The 15,709-nt window shown below is 37.3% G+C and overlaps 1 long non-coding RNA gene across 1 annotated transcript; it reads right to left on the bottom strand.

Moving 5' to 3' along the window:
- Window positions 1-360: 360 nt before the first annotated feature.
- Window positions 361-5,817, bottom strand: LOC122840241. Its single transcript, XR_006372192.1, has 2 exons — window positions 5,643-5,817; window positions 361-3,497 (listed from the first exon to the last, which is right to left on the bottom strand). It is a non-coding gene; the product is annotated as an uncharacterized LOC122840241 (long non-coding RNA).
- Window positions 5,818-15,709: the final 9,892 nt, after the last annotated feature.

Genomic DNA, 15,709 nt, shown 5'->3' with positions numbered 1-15,709 from the left:
TGCAATTTAATTAGTGCTGTCGGCTGGGAGAGTGTCTGGATTCAGACTGTAATTAGATGTTCCCTTACATTCATAACAAATGTCTTACCAGCAGCATAAAAATGAAATGGCATTATGAATTATTAAGGTGTAAAAAGCGCATCAATCTTTAGTGTTAATTTAGCAAAACAAGTTTAAACTAAATTATTCAGAAATATGGAGCTTGGTGCCATGAGCAAATCTAAAACTTAAGTAGACATATTTAGATATATTTAAGGAAAAAATAAAATTGTTTGAAAAGGTTCCTTAATTATTAGATTAATTATTGAAAAGTATGTTGACTGTTGTAAAGTAAGAAAAAGTCCAGTTCACATTCTTTCTATTTTTGCTTTTTTTTATTTTATTTTTAGAAAATCAAACCAGTTTTATTATCAAACAGTTACCTGACTGAACACAAGCTGCTATTTTCAGAGGATGATTTTATTTATTTGGGGAAGAAAACGTTGTCCAAACCAACCTGTTTGAAAAATTAACTGTAAACGTCAAATGCTACTGGTAGCAACATCAAGCTTTCACAACTGTTACATGAAAATATAAAGGCGCAAACTGCAATTACCAAAATTAATTTGCTTAAAAAACTCATGTTTATCTCTAAAACGTTTTTGTGCTAGGAGGCGGTTTTTTGGCTTTATTGAAAACAGCGTATTCACAAAACTGCAACAGAAACACGAGTCATATGAACAACAACCCGGATGTTACTACTGGTGGAAATGATGAAGACAACAGGAAGTGGCTGAAGGCTGACGAAGGCGCGGCATGCTTTTAATAACTTATTCATTTTTTATTTGATGGGAACACTGCAATGTTGAAATAGTGTTTTCATGACTTAAGCAGAACTTCAGCAAAGTTTTGCACACATTTGCAGTTGAAACACAGCTTATGATTCTTTAACATCGCTGTGGAGAAATTCTGGCCTTAAAATGTTGATCGTACTTCAATAATTTCTCCTTTTGCAGATATCATCTTTTACTTCAATTCAGTGGAGTTCCTAAACTTTAAAAATGGCTTTGAAACCTTTTCCCAGACTTAAATGTCACTGGTTAGACTCCTCATCTGTTCTCTAGTTTCTTTAGCTTGGAGCATGACTTGGAGCTTTTTCATTTCTTTTTGCCTACTTCATGTTGTTGTACAGCTGCTACTCAAGTAAATGCTTGATGATTCAGGTCTATGTGAAAACCACCAGATGAACCTTGAAGCTTCTCCGTATTTCATATGTATTAAAGCTCCAAACTTATGAATTAATTTTCCTCAGTAATATTCCTCACCCTTTCATACAAAAGTAAACGTCTCCCAAGGAGAACATTAGTCCAATAATAAGGTCTGCATCAAGTCCTCAGCACTAATATAATTTGTTCGTGACACACGCATGATCCGTGAACAGAAATTTATCCTGTCACAACAACAGTTTGGTATTTCTGCATGCTTTCATAGTTTGTACATCGTCCATACGTGTTCAGTGAGGTAGATTCTGAATTAGCTGTCCCTTTCTGAACGGCTGGGCTGCAACCTCCGTACCCTGGGGGGGAAACGTCCGATCCGGATGCTTTCCCCGTCCCGCCCTGAAGTCCTGCGCCGCCATCTGAGGGGCAGTGAAAACTCACTCCCTTCCCCCTCTCCCCAACCAGCGACATGACATTTGCACTGCTGAGGAGAATGTGAGCTAATGAAAGTGTAAAGCCTGTGTTCACTAGAGTATAAAATTCACATTTGGCGAAGACCGGCTGTGCAATCTGATATTATGAGCCCTGCTGCAGAGAGAACAGGGGGTTGGAAAAGGCAAAAAAAAAAATAAAAAAATCACAGGGAGAGAAACACAGGAGAGGAACACGCTACCAGAGCTCATTTTTGTCAGATTATTTCATTTGCTGTACGGCTGGGTTTTCATTATCGTCATTTCGATGTTGTTGTTGCAGAGAAATGTCCAACAATCTGGAAAAAGGCGTGGAGTTAAAAACTCGCAGACGGACAGAAACAGCAACCTGGCGGCCTTAATGAAAAGCAAAGCAAAGTGAAAGAGACGAACAGAACGTAAGGTACCGTACGCCGCCATCTTGTTTCTTGTGTACACAACAGAGAGCAGCCGCTTGCCCTGTTAAATGGAGGTTTTCTGCAGACAGAAATGAGGTCAGAGGCGGCGTAAAGACATGACGCAAACAACCGAAGGGGGAGAAAAAAAAAATATTTGGGTTACGACAGAAAATCTGAAAGAGATTATGGAACATTTAGCTTTGAAAATACAAAGTAAATACCGACAAGCTTCTTGTGGATTCCTTTCCGCGTCCCGGTGACTCCGCCGCTTTTTCGCCAGTTCCTCACTGAAATTAAAGCAGAATCTTTAATTCTGCATCAGGAGACGGTGGTCGGTTTCCAGCAGTCAGAGGAGTCTGTTGTTCAGCTACTAGCTGCACTCCCGTCAGGTCAAAAGTTCAAGCACATTAACACCGGCTGACCTATTTTCTGCAGTGAACTTTGGAGTCCGTTCCTCCTCTTTTTTTTCCCCCTCGGTTTATCCGCTCCTCTATCCAGCTGGATAAGTCGCTAAAGACGTTTCAGAATATAGAAATGCGACTTTTTCTTTTTAAAGAAAATAAAAACGCAGAGTACCAATTGAACCTCAAGTGACTCGTGTAAAGCTCTGATTGTTTCTCATCACTGCAACTTCAGAATTTCATATAATCTTAAGACAATAAACAATCACAAAACAACACGTGTAAATGTATGGCAATATTATTTTTCAGATTCCTTCATGCTTACACACTATTTTTTGAGTAACCTAAACATGAAATGTATAATTTTTCAATGATCAAACTCCAGATTTTTCTCCTCCTTTTGCTGCTAACGTTACCATCAGAACTGCTTTGAAGTTCAGCCAAACTTTATTTAACCTTGGGAAAACGTGGTTACACACAAACGGAGCCCTAACGCTTAAATTTCAGCCTTTTGCAGACCGTCATTATGATTCACCATTAGTCACCACCAGAAGAAGATGAGAGGGTGGATAGAAGCTGAGGTCAGAAGTCAGATGTTTGTCAGCAGCAGAACATGATCCGTGCTGCGGGTGAGCCAATCGAGCATCCTGATGAGCAAAGGTTGGCAATTATCATCAGGCAAATGGAGCCCTACCTACATGATTGCATGCTATTGTGTTTCTGCAGAGCTGCGCAGAGACAGCGTGGAAAATATAACCTCTGGCCATTAGCATGGATTCATTTTTCTATTATATTTGGAGGAAGACGCACTAAGCATGGGGAGGGAAGTTCAGTCAGAGTATGTAGGGCAGCGTGTGCTGCAGAGAGCGGCGGCCCTTCAGCTGTAGGCCAGTGTTTTTCTAAAGACGTCCAACTTTCTTTGGTTTTAGTCTGTATGGACGCATTCCCGTTATATAACCAGGTGAAGCTGAGTCTGGTCACTGCGAGCGTTCGGACTTGTTTACTCGGTTTAGCATGAGGTGCGGTCCACTGTAAAAAGCACAAACAGGGTAAATAATGTAATTAGACATGAAAAATAGAAATGCAGTGTTATAAAACAGCCTGGACACAATTTCCATGTCATCTGCATCAGAAATGCCCCACAACGCCTTCATGGTTAACTCTAATCATGTCCAGTATTTCAGCACAGAGTCGCATTATAAAGTCATCTCAGTTTATTATGCTTTATTTTATTATGCTCATTGTAAGTTATGTTTTACAGTGATGTAAATCATGCAAAAATACTTGACAAATTCTGAAAGTATAACTTTGCAAACTAAAACTACTGATATTTACTTTATTCAGATCTAATTTAGAGCATCTATCTACTGCGATTTTAAACTTAACACTAATACAAGAGTGAAAAATAAAAATATCTGCAGCAAATGTGGAAAATAAAATGAAAGAAATCCCTCTTAAAAAGTATAAAAAATGATCCATAATTAAAAGTAAAAAATGGGAATATGTATTCATAACATGATGAGATTAAGTTTAAATTTAAAGCTTAGTTTATTTGTGGCTGTTTGCAGTTTCAATTGAACGTTTTCTTGATCTGTTTTAACTTGTGAGCGTTGCTTTATCTTATGTTTTACTTTATATGTATCCAATATGAACAAAAGGTATTTATGTTTATATATTTTAGGAGAATTTTAAAGGAGTTCAGAGTATCATTAATTGTAATTGAGAGGTTCAATCTATGCACCAACAATGTCATTGAATTATGTTTTCAACATTTTTTTTTTTTTTTTTACACAAATGTAACGCTAAAATATTAACTTAACATTGACATATAGGTATTTTCAAATTCAAGATAAAGAAAAATGAAAGAAATGGATAATTTGTGCCTTTCTTCTATGATTAAACATTAACAGAGTGTAGCTGCAGGTGAGACAAAATCAAATTAAGCTAAAATGTGGACAAGTCAAATCTTGATATATTTACTTGCTCTAAGTTTGGGAGAAGTATTTTTTAATTTATTGGATAAAATAAAATTGATATCAATGCTTAGGGAATTTTCAGGTAAATGTTTTTGGGAGTTTTGACATTTTAAAATGAGATGGATAAAACATAAGATCACCATTCTAAACTTTGTGTTTTCCCGTTAGTTAAATTTAATTTTTCGATCACTTTCTTTCTCTCAAGTGTGACAGAAAAGGCAAGACAGAGGTTAGAAATCAGTCAGAGAAGCATAATAAAATGATTTAATTAACAAATAAACAGAAAGTAAATATTGATCGTAATTAAAAGTGAGAAAAAAAAATCAATCAATTGTAGAGAAAATGCAACTTTAGAAATGTAATTGTGTGGATTTGATTAACGAGGAAATAATGTAGAAGAAATGTGAAATTACTACAATTAATAAAATTTTAAGATAATACACAGTAAACCTGAATAATAATAAAATCTGGAATTGTAAACAGAAATATTCTTAAAACATAAACCGATATGTTCCATAATAAAATAAAATATAAATAAGAAATAAATGTTGCATGGATTTAAATAAAAATAATATACTATAAGAGAAAATTAATTGCATCTTAATTTTTGCTTTAATAAACATCTCCATGAATTATTACAGGCAGTTTTATAGATGTTGTGTGTTTCCTGATGCTGCTCTGACCTTACATTTATTTATAAACGCAGCTTGTGTACACGCTGCGCACTTAAATGTCACCTTGAATTAAACATTTATCTTTCAGGCAGAAGAAAAAGAAACTCAAATGGAGAAAAAAAAGTTGCACATTTGTGTCTTTTATTCTTTCCCAGCTCTAAACTCTCTGTTGGAGTGTCGGGTCGCCGCGAGGTCACAGAGACAAAGTTGTGCTGAACACGGCAGCAGAGGAGGAACAATCGCACAAATCAAATGCACCTGTGGACGTTTCTCTGTGCCACGGCTGCCGTGGGTTTTGGGGGACTTGAAGAGCCGTGTGTAGAGAAGGGAAAGCACTCAGAGTGCGGCGGGTTGCATTTCAGCTGGCAGACAGCAGCTCTGCATTTCCCCAGCGGTTCGTTCTCTGACTCCGGTACTTTCCCGAAGTCGTTGGTGTCGTTCGCCACACCAACGACGGCCTCTGGCCCTGCGCCGTGTTTGGACTAGACCAGAGACTCTACAGGTAGACGCCTATAAAAATTCACCTTTGGTATTCGGCTCCAAACTGTGATTGCAGAGAAAGAGCAGAGCCTGAGAGACGTATGGCTGCTGGACGGCGTGGAATGTGGTGCAGAATGAGCGCCGCCAGCTTAGGTTTTCCTCCACACATATGCTGTGATTTACAAAACTGTCAGCTCTGATTTTCCTGCAGGGTGAACTTTGAAATTTGTAAAAAAAAAAAAAAAGAAAAAAAAAATAAATAAAAAATTAAGAAGCGGGAAGGCATTTTTAATATTCAAATCTACCCGAGTTACACATCAGCAAACCACAGAAGAAGATCAAATATGCAGAATATTAAAGAAAATAAAAATATTCAGCACAAATGAAATAAACCTAAATTCTTCAAAATTTACATTTTATCTTTTTTGTTTTTATTTAAACTAGTTTCAATTTAATTTAAAACAAGATAAAAACACAACTGAATTATATCTATCATGTTCAAATTAAAAAATACTTTTAAATATAACTAAAATCAATTATATCTATATATATATATATATATATAGATAGATAGATAGATATATATATATATATATATATATATATATATATATATATATATAGATAGATAGATAGATATATATATAGATATGTATCCAACAAAATGTATCATGACTAGTATTTCAGTCGTTTGCAATAAAATTTATTCGTGCATATCTGATTTTCTGTAAAATATAAAATAACATTTAGTAAAATAAAATATAAAATATTTTAAGTAAAAAATTGTAATTCAGTTTTCTGGCACTTCCTTCAGTAGAATAATTTGTTTCATGAGTCTCATTAATTATTAATGTGCTCTGGCATGTGGCCTGGATTCAAACTTGCTTGTCATTTTTCTGATTTTTTTTACCGTGACCTTTGTGATGCGTTGATCCCGGGGTCGGCAGATCGGACCCACGTTTGCGTTTCTACTTTTTGAATTTGCGGGTATCAGGAGGCCGTTCGGCTCGCGGCTTCCCATCGGCGCCCGGTTTGTTCGGTAGACGGCACACTCGTTCCACATTAAAATCAGCAGAGGCCTAATGGCGGCACTCGGTTATGACACAACCAAAGCAGCGTGTGTGTGTGTGTGTGTGTGTTGTGGGTTGGGCGGGGTTGAGGAGACAAGCTGACCGAGCATTCACCTTTCCCCAAACACTTTTATTTATTTATTTCCACTCTGGATTAAAGAGCTTTTGTGGCGCTAACCTACATAGCAGCCTGGCGCTGCAGCGAACTCGTCGTCCACCTTGATACAGATCTGATGACAGAATCCTCAGAAATAAAGACAATGGCGTCTCCATCAGCCCTGTCGGCCCACATACTTACTGAAAATCACTCATTAAACTCTATTGAGATTCTCCACTCAAGCACACGATACTTTGGTGGAAAAGTTGGGCTCCTATTGAGACGTGAATTACTTCCATATCATGAACGAACACTGTCAGATACGATTCATTCTCCTGGTTTGTTTGTGGCGAACAGTGATTCTCAGTCAGATTCGATTTCCTTTAACATCCTGCGGGATTTTATCAGCTGTGAACGAGATCGCAGCTCAAACTTTTCAGAAGTTTGATGTTGCTGTTGCCTGAAATCGTTGCTTCTTTAAACGACGCATGAATCTGAATTTTATGCAACTATGTGAAGAGTCTGGAGTTTTGTGTTGGGGAAACTTTCTGTCAATCTAGGAAAATTTATTTATTCTTTTTTTTTTTTTTTTTTTTTTTTTTAGAAACAGGAAATGAATGTGAGGAATACACATACAAATCAACACATAATTAAAAATACATGGACTGAGGGCAAAGGCTGTATGTATTTCTGCTGCTTAAAATTCTAGTTATTCCTAAGGTATGTTTGGGGGAATTTTGGCAGGAATACAAATTATATTTGTTTTAATATTACTTTTTCTGCTGAATGAGTCTAGGTAGACAATCTGAGCTCCTAAAAAATAAAAGTTCCAAGTTATTTTATTTTATTATTACAAATGATCCAATTTCAAATTACAGACGTAGTCAGAAATGTATTTTAAAATGTTATTTTGCAATATTTTTACCTCTGTTCTACGTTTTATCAACAATGTATTTTTCTTGCTAAGTAAACACAGCCCTGAATTATGAGAAAGTTATATCCAAAATAAATATATCATTTAAAAAAAATCATAATTTAAGTAAGCACTGCTTAGTTGCTTAAACTGTACAGGACTTTTTCTTCTAACTTTAATTCAAAACTGTTGTTTATATCAACATGTTACATGTTCATCTTAAACTGTAAATGAAGGAAATAAATTCTTTATGCTGCTTCATATTTGAGCGTTCCAGTTTATTTTTTCATGTTTGAACAAATTACACTCAAAGGTGTTTATTAAAGAAGCATGAAAGCGTTTGCTGTTTTTCAACATTTTTACCTCTGTTCTCTTTCAAAATGTAGCCATGAATAATCAGACAGTTCTACCCAAAAGAAACTTATTGTTTAAAAATAAGCTTCTGATAATAATTTAAGTCAGTAATACTTAGTTGAGACTGTAGAAGTATTTTTTTTCTTGGAGCTTCTCTTTTTCACTCAAAACTTTAGTTTACATCAACATACAAGTTCATGTTAAACTGTAAATTAATTAAATATAAATGCTTGATATTTGGGTGTTCCTGTTTTTTATGTACTTGTAAAACGAGGTTGAAGCTTCTTACACAGATTACACTCTAAGGTGTTTGTTAGTGAGGCATGAAATCATTTGCTATTTGTCAATATTTTTTCCTCTGGACTCAAATATATTTTTCTTGCTTTATAAACACAGCCCAGAATAAACAGACAGTTTAATCTAAAATACATTTTTCACTTAAAAATCTACTTTTTGATCATGATTTAAATCAGCAATTCTTAGTTATGTAAAGACTATATAGGAGGTTTTTCTTCCAACTACTTTTCATTCAAGACTTTTGTTTATTTGCTCATATTAAATTGTAAATGAATGAAACTAATAAATAAGTACTGTTCTTTATTACTGCGAGATAATTGGATGTTCCAGAAGAGTCGGACATCTTGCACAGATTACGCCTAAAGGTGTTTGTTAATGAAGCGTGAAAGTGTTCAGAAGGGAAAAACTTTCTAAATTCAATCAGTCCCTGATGATGTCACGACAACGCATGGCGGCTCGGTTTGGAGACGGTGCCACGGTCCCGCCTCGACACACAGAGAGGTGAAAGGTCACACAGAGACCTGTGTCTCCTTTATGGAGGCAAGCGGCCATGTCTCCTTCATGGCCGCTTGCCTCCAAGGTGTCGGGCGTTTAAAGCTCTCAGGGGACGGAGACGCTGTCCATGCAGGTCCCCTGTCCTGCTGCCACTTCACATGTTCCCACATCGTCCAGAGGTCACAGAGGGGTCGCTGTGGAATATGATTGTCTCCTGTGGCGTGCAATGTAGGACTGTTCTGATTGATGGCTCTAATTTAAAGCAGGATGCTCGCTGGGCGCCCTGCTGATGGCGTCCAGTCAAACTCTGCATCCCAAAGCAGGACACACAGATTACTCCGCCAGGGATTCACAAACTGCCTGCTTCTGAGTGTGGAAGTATTTTTAATGGATCAGGAAGAGGAGACTGAGAGATAAGCAAAAGAGGAAGAAGTGGTGAGATGTGTGGGAGGCAGAAAACGATCCAGACGCCTACAGCAACGTTTTTCATGTCAACAGGTACGAAGAAGCAACAGAAACGAGCCGAGAAACGAAACAGAACGGTTCAGCGGGGTCAACGCAGCGCGGTGGGATTCAGTCGATCTTTCACCAGGGCGGCGGCCATGATGAACTCGACGTGAACTCGCTTGTATCTGTGGGAGCAGAGCAGACGAGCCGCGTGATTGGACGAGGCCGCTGCTCCGTATTCAGGAGATTATTGAAGCTAAAATCAGGGAATCATCAGCGTTCCAAAAACACTCCAACCCCCACCACCACCACCTCGCTGCGTTCAACAAATCCAAATGTTTAAAGGCTTTAATTATCACATTATTTCACCCAAATTCTGCAAGTTGGATTCTGAAAAAGCAAAGCTTATGTGTTTTTTAGTAATGTTTTGTTTTTATTACTTTCATAAAAACATTTCCAGAAATAAACCATAAAACATTCTGTTTTAATAATTTGATATAATTATAAATGTCATCTGATTTCAAAACAGAAAATTAAGTTTACATAACTATAATTAACGTAAAAATTAGTGAAGCTTCTCAAAAGCATTTTTAAATTTTTTGACAAAATAAAATAAATTGTTTGTAATTGTTTAAATAGAAAAATACATACACAAATAATTTTTAATATTTTGTGTTGTAGTTATTCAGGAAAAAAATTATTTAAAAAATTAAATTAAAAAAGTGTATGTGCTTTTTACTGATTGTTCTTTGTTTACTAAGTAATAATATGTATGTGTGTAAAAAGCGGTTATATATATTTAATATGCATTTTTTAAAATCTGTACTTTATTTACAATAAAAAATGTTATTGTATATTTTCACAATAATGTTTACTATGATCAATTTTATTTACTCACTGCTTTCTGCAATGTACATTTTATTCCAAATATTAAAAAATATATTAATATATTTTAAACACATCTAGAATTGTGTGAAATTGAGATTTTTGTGTCCAAAATGAAAAAGAAAATCACAAATGCCTAAATATTCATTCATTGAAATATGTTTATATTTGCGTGTATGTATATAGTGGTTACATATTGACCATTTTACTTTGAATATCTTTAGATTTTATAAAACAATCATATATACCAAATGTAGTTAATGTGATTATATAAATAAATACTAATAATCTGTTTTATGTTTCATCAGTTATTTCAGAGATTTGTGAAACGGACTCAGTCTGAGAGACTGGATGTTTCAGGTTGGTGTGACCTCTGGTTCACCTTGAGTTTTTGGGGCGATTATAACCTAAAAACCTCCCAACCCCTTGAGGACGACGTCAAACTCGTCCGGGTTCACAGAGAGTTTATGGATGGCGATTTATGAGACGGCGTTGGCGAACTGACGAAGGTGGCGGCCATGATGGCGGAGCAGAGTCAGCGGCTCCTGCCTCCTGCCACACTAACCCCTGCCTGAACTCGGGATGCGTCTATCCCACAGGCCTTTTCCTCACCCCCAAACTGTCACATGCTTTCTGATCGTCGGTCCTATCCAGCGGCGGCCCAACCTCTCCATGTAGAGCTTTTACTCCCAACTGGGTAAAGTGCTTTTTCCTCCAGGTTCTGTCTCTCCACTTTTTATTCTTGCAGACTGATGGTCTAACCTATACAAGACAATTAGGGTCTCTGAAAAGAGCGAAATGAATAAACCTGAATTCTGACCTCAGTCTCAGAATTTCAACTTTAATCTAAGAATAGAATCAGAATTCTAATAAAAAAAGAAGGAAATTTGAGATTAAAATTCTGAGATTAAAATTAAAGTTCTGACATGAAAGTCAAAATCCTGAAGGAAAAAATCTGAAATTAAAGTCATAATTCAGATTTTAAAGTCAGAATTTTGAGATCAAAGCCAGAATTCTAAAAAAAACATCTTATTTTTATTAGGTTTTTTGTTTTTTTTACCAGTGCCCCTAATCCTCTTCCACACTAACCCCCTCTGATACAAACATTGTGAAGTTAGTCTGGGATTACAAGAAGACTCGTGAAAAAAATGTGACAGCCTAAATCCCTGGAAATACCCAGTGCCACTAAAACAAGATTCTACATGTACCAACAAAATTTCAATTTGAGTACCATTTGTAAGATGTCCTACTTTCTAGATCAAAACACAGTGATGCTCTTATCATGTCACAGTATTTTTAATTGATCGTTTTAAACCTTTCAGCGTCGCTTCATTAGAAATTAAATCCCACTTTTGCTGTGTGTTCGGTTCATCTGAGCTGCCCACGTCCGACTGATGAGAACTGACTGTGCTCACACTGTTCGTCAGCGGGATTTGTGTCTCAGGAGTTTAATCGAAATGCAACTCTGGGCTGCAATGTCTGCGCTCCACCAGAGCCGATGGGGGCGCTGTAGGTTCACCGTGCAGCAGCTCGTAATGAGGCCTTTTAGGTCTGTTTCTCCTAAGCCGGGTTTAGCATGAGGCAACAGCTGGCGCTAGTTTATGGATGGTGAGACCGAGGGGGGTTACATGCAATCCTCCCCCTTCACTTTTCTGTTAATCTCAGATCTCTGACCCTTTAACGAAGCCTCCAGTCACAGTTGTGGCAGATTGAGTAAAAGAAATTACAGCACTGGGACCGGGTTAAATCCTCCTAACGCGTACCAAACTTGGACCTGTCCATCCGTATTTCTGGTCCAGTATTTCTTAAAAACTTCATCCCAGTCTTGGAAATGGGAACCTGTTGCACTTTGTATTTAGTTTCATAGGAAGGTGGTGAGTAGGGCAATAAATTAACTCATGAAACATTTCACGATTTGCATGCTTTTCTGTAACATTTTGTATTTTAGTTATTTTTATCAGTGTACAAATCTCTTGTTAAATTATTCATACTGCTAAAACACAAACTGCAGTTTTTGTTTCTGGGATTTTATTTGATAGACCAAGAAAAAGTTAGAAGAAGTGAGATTGAAACGCTGCAGAATCACTTTACAGCTGAAAGTCTTTTTGTGTTTTTCTCCACCAACTGGGATTATTTAGAAAATTGCTGCTCATTCTTCTTTAAGTCTTACCAGATTCTTAATTTGATGTAGATTGCAGTTGCCTTGCTAAAAGATTTCACAGCACCCTTAAAAAGTATTAAATTCACGTTTCTAAATGTAAGGCCTTAAAATGTCTGAAATTCATTGGAAAATTTAAACTGACCTTAGATATGTTAATCATTGGTCTTAAATTTGACAGGACTATTTAATCCCTTTCTTGTGCAACTTGTCTTTCAGGAAAACATTTGAGCCACAATCTGCCATCTTTCTGTTGAGGTTACTGCTAACTAGCTGCTAATATACTCTTGCTAGTTAGCTGGCTTGTTTGTGTCCATCAAGGGGCAAATGTAGATTTATCACTACTTTGCTGGATGATGTTCATCACCGACACTAGTTCACTTCTGTCGTAAAACTCATGCTGCTACATTCATCTTGTCATACTTTTCTTAAATTTTGTTCATCTTGGCCTACAAAAGGTATTAAATTTGAGTTGGTGAAACCTGCAGAAACTTGGTTATCTGGTCTTCATGATAATGTTTATTTTCTAATGCTGCCTCTTTATAAAACGCCTAAATTTATACTGAGATTAAATTACACAGTTTGACTGTTAACTGTGTGACTTCTGAATATTTATTTACATTCATCATAAATGTAAATAGCATTTATGAATTATGTATGATTTTCTGTACACTTCAAAATTGTGCTTTTTTGTGCTGGCCCATCGCTTAAAATATGTCATAGGTGTCGGATGAAATATGTCAAATGTAACCTGAATTTTATTTTGTTCACTTCAATCTGAATGTCCCATTTTCCATCTTTACAACCCTCCAAAAATCAGATTTGTAACACTTCCATGAACTAAACCAAAAACATATCCGATAGTTTCTGAAAGGTTTATTTAGCGTTTACATCATCGGAAATGAGTGTTTCGTTGGAAGAGTCTGAAGAAAAGGTTCTAACTAAAGTCTGAGTCAGCGAAGTGCATCACATCACAATCACTCCACATCCAAACAGATTCTCCACAGTCAATCCTCCACAAAACGCCGTTGCTATTAGCTGTGCTTTCTTTTCTTTGCTTCCTTCGTCTTGTGATTTTGCGACAATAATGTTGCTCAAACTGTAAAGTGTTCACACACACGTCTCGCATTTAATTAGGAGTGTGAATGGCAGTGCAGAAAGATGCAGAATACTCTCAACATGCTCTATGGGAGCAGCAGATTCCCCAACAGTTCCACCTCCAGTCTTTGTGAGACAGGTTGATAAATGGCTCCACTTTTTCAAAGTGTCACAGACAAATTTGAGTGGAAATCAGCCTTTGTTGCTTGGCAAGAGCAGCAGGTTTAGGAGCAAAGCACATGAAACATGAGAGACGGCAGACCGCATATGTTTTAAACGAATAAACTCTCCACAAACGGCAGCCGTCTGCATGAGAACTGTGAGAATCTCATTTCAAATCACACTTTGGAAAAAGATTCCCTGACATCTGGAATTTCAGTGGGCTAAAACGGGAAGCGGTGAAAATGTTGAGTCTTTACATCTCGAAACTTTACAGGTGATGAGTTACTTTGTCAGAACTGGATTACAAAATGTCGTCAGTGTGAAAATGATAAAAGAACCTCAACCATCTCCTAAAAAGCTTGTTTCCACATCAATAATCACTATTCTACTTTTAAATACTCAAAAAACAAACATAAATAATAAAATTACAAATTTACAAATTTAAGAATAACCTGCATGGAATTAAATACAAATACATTTTGAGTTTTTGAGTCCATCAAGTTTGCAACAGAGCTGACCTCCTTTTCCCAGACTTTGTGAAACTTAAAAAGCTTTTTCTGGGAGTTTTTCTGGTTCTTTTGCTGCTGCCTCTGCTACTCCTCTCCTTGCTCACATTTTGTCAGAAATAAATAATACATACACGCAATCGGACAAATGGAAAAACAACTCTTCTCAGGACATTTCTACAACTGTATTTTTAGCCAGCTTTTATTTCCACACATTATTTACTCCTCTAGAGTTTGTGTGGCCATCACAGAAATGGAGGGAGAAAGTGTTTTGAAATCACCTCGGTGTACCTTCCATTAGCAGCACATGATTTTTCCCTGCATCCAGAGTATTTATTTTCCTGCTAGGCTCTTTTTTCTTGCTCCTATCTGTTACTTTTACTCCACATCTTTGGTCGGATGGCGGAAGGAGGCATCGGTACAAGCATCTCATGAATAAATGATGCCCTGAAACATTTTAAACGGTTCAAAAAGCACTAAAATGGAAAGATTTAAATTTGTTACGGTGAAGCCAACGACTCAGTGGATGAGCAGAGAGACCTCTTCTCTCCTGCACTGTGATGGACTAAGACCGTAACGTTCAGAGCCACATAAAGACAATTACAAAGTCGGCCTTCTATCACCTGAAGAACATTTCCAGGATCTAGAGAAACTCATCCATGCGTTTATCTTTAGTCAGACTGATTACTGCAACAGTTTCTTCACAGGTCTGCCTAAATGAAAATCCATCCTCCAGCTGCAGTTGATCCAAAACACTGCTGCTGGTGTTCTGACTAAAACCAGGAAGAAAGGGCACCTTACTCCAGTTCTAAAGTCCCTACACTGGCTCCCTGTAGCTCAGAGAATAGACTTTAAAAAATGTTGGTTTATAAATCACTAAATGGATTGGCACCACAAAACGTTAAAAGATCCTCTGTTGTTGGATCAACCTTCCAGAACCTGTCAGGTCTTCTGGTTTCTGCTCTGCATCAGAACCAAACAGCAATTAGCTTCTATGCGGCACAAATCTGGAACAAACTCAGTGTCTGAAAACTGCAAAACAGCCAAAAAACCGAGTTACTTTAAGCCAAGTCAAAAAACCCAAATCAACTTGACTTATTAAGACTTCAGCATGCTTTTCTGAACCCCAGCCTGCTCTCAGTTTTTTATTTTTTATATCATTTTTGGGTTTCAACATTAATTCTGGTGCAGCAATGAGCATAAATCAAAGAAATACCAGAATAGAAGTGCATTGTGAGACCGATGTGGCAGTGATGGTAAATTACCAGCCACCTCATGGGCCCTGCTTCGTATCCAACATGTCAATCAGTCCACGAAGGAACACAGGCAGAGTCTAACTGGAGTAACTGGGACATGTCACTTCAGCCCAGTAGTATTCGACCGTAGGGGCCGGCAGCTATGTGAAAAAAAAAAAAAAAAAGGATCCATCTCTGATCGTGGGTTGTGTTCAGCTCTGGGAATGACCTGTGGGGATGCTGTTGACTGCCAAATCCAACACAAACTGTCTGAAAGCACACAGAGCACCTTTAATCTCTCCTCGCTCTCACCCAGTCTGCTCCCATCAGGAGCACGGCACAAAAAGAGGAGCTCAGGGGGACGAGCTGTGCTCCTGCGGGCTCTCGCCTGCGT

Source organism: Gambusia affinis, linkage group LG11 (assembly GCF_019740435.1).
Source record: "Gambusia affinis linkage group LG11, SWU_Gaff_1.0, whole genome shotgun sequence".
NCBI lineage: Eukaryota > Metazoa > Chordata > Actinopteri > Cyprinodontiformes > Poeciliidae > Gambusia > Gambusia affinis.
This window is presented reverse-complemented; position numbering and strand designations above follow the sequence as displayed.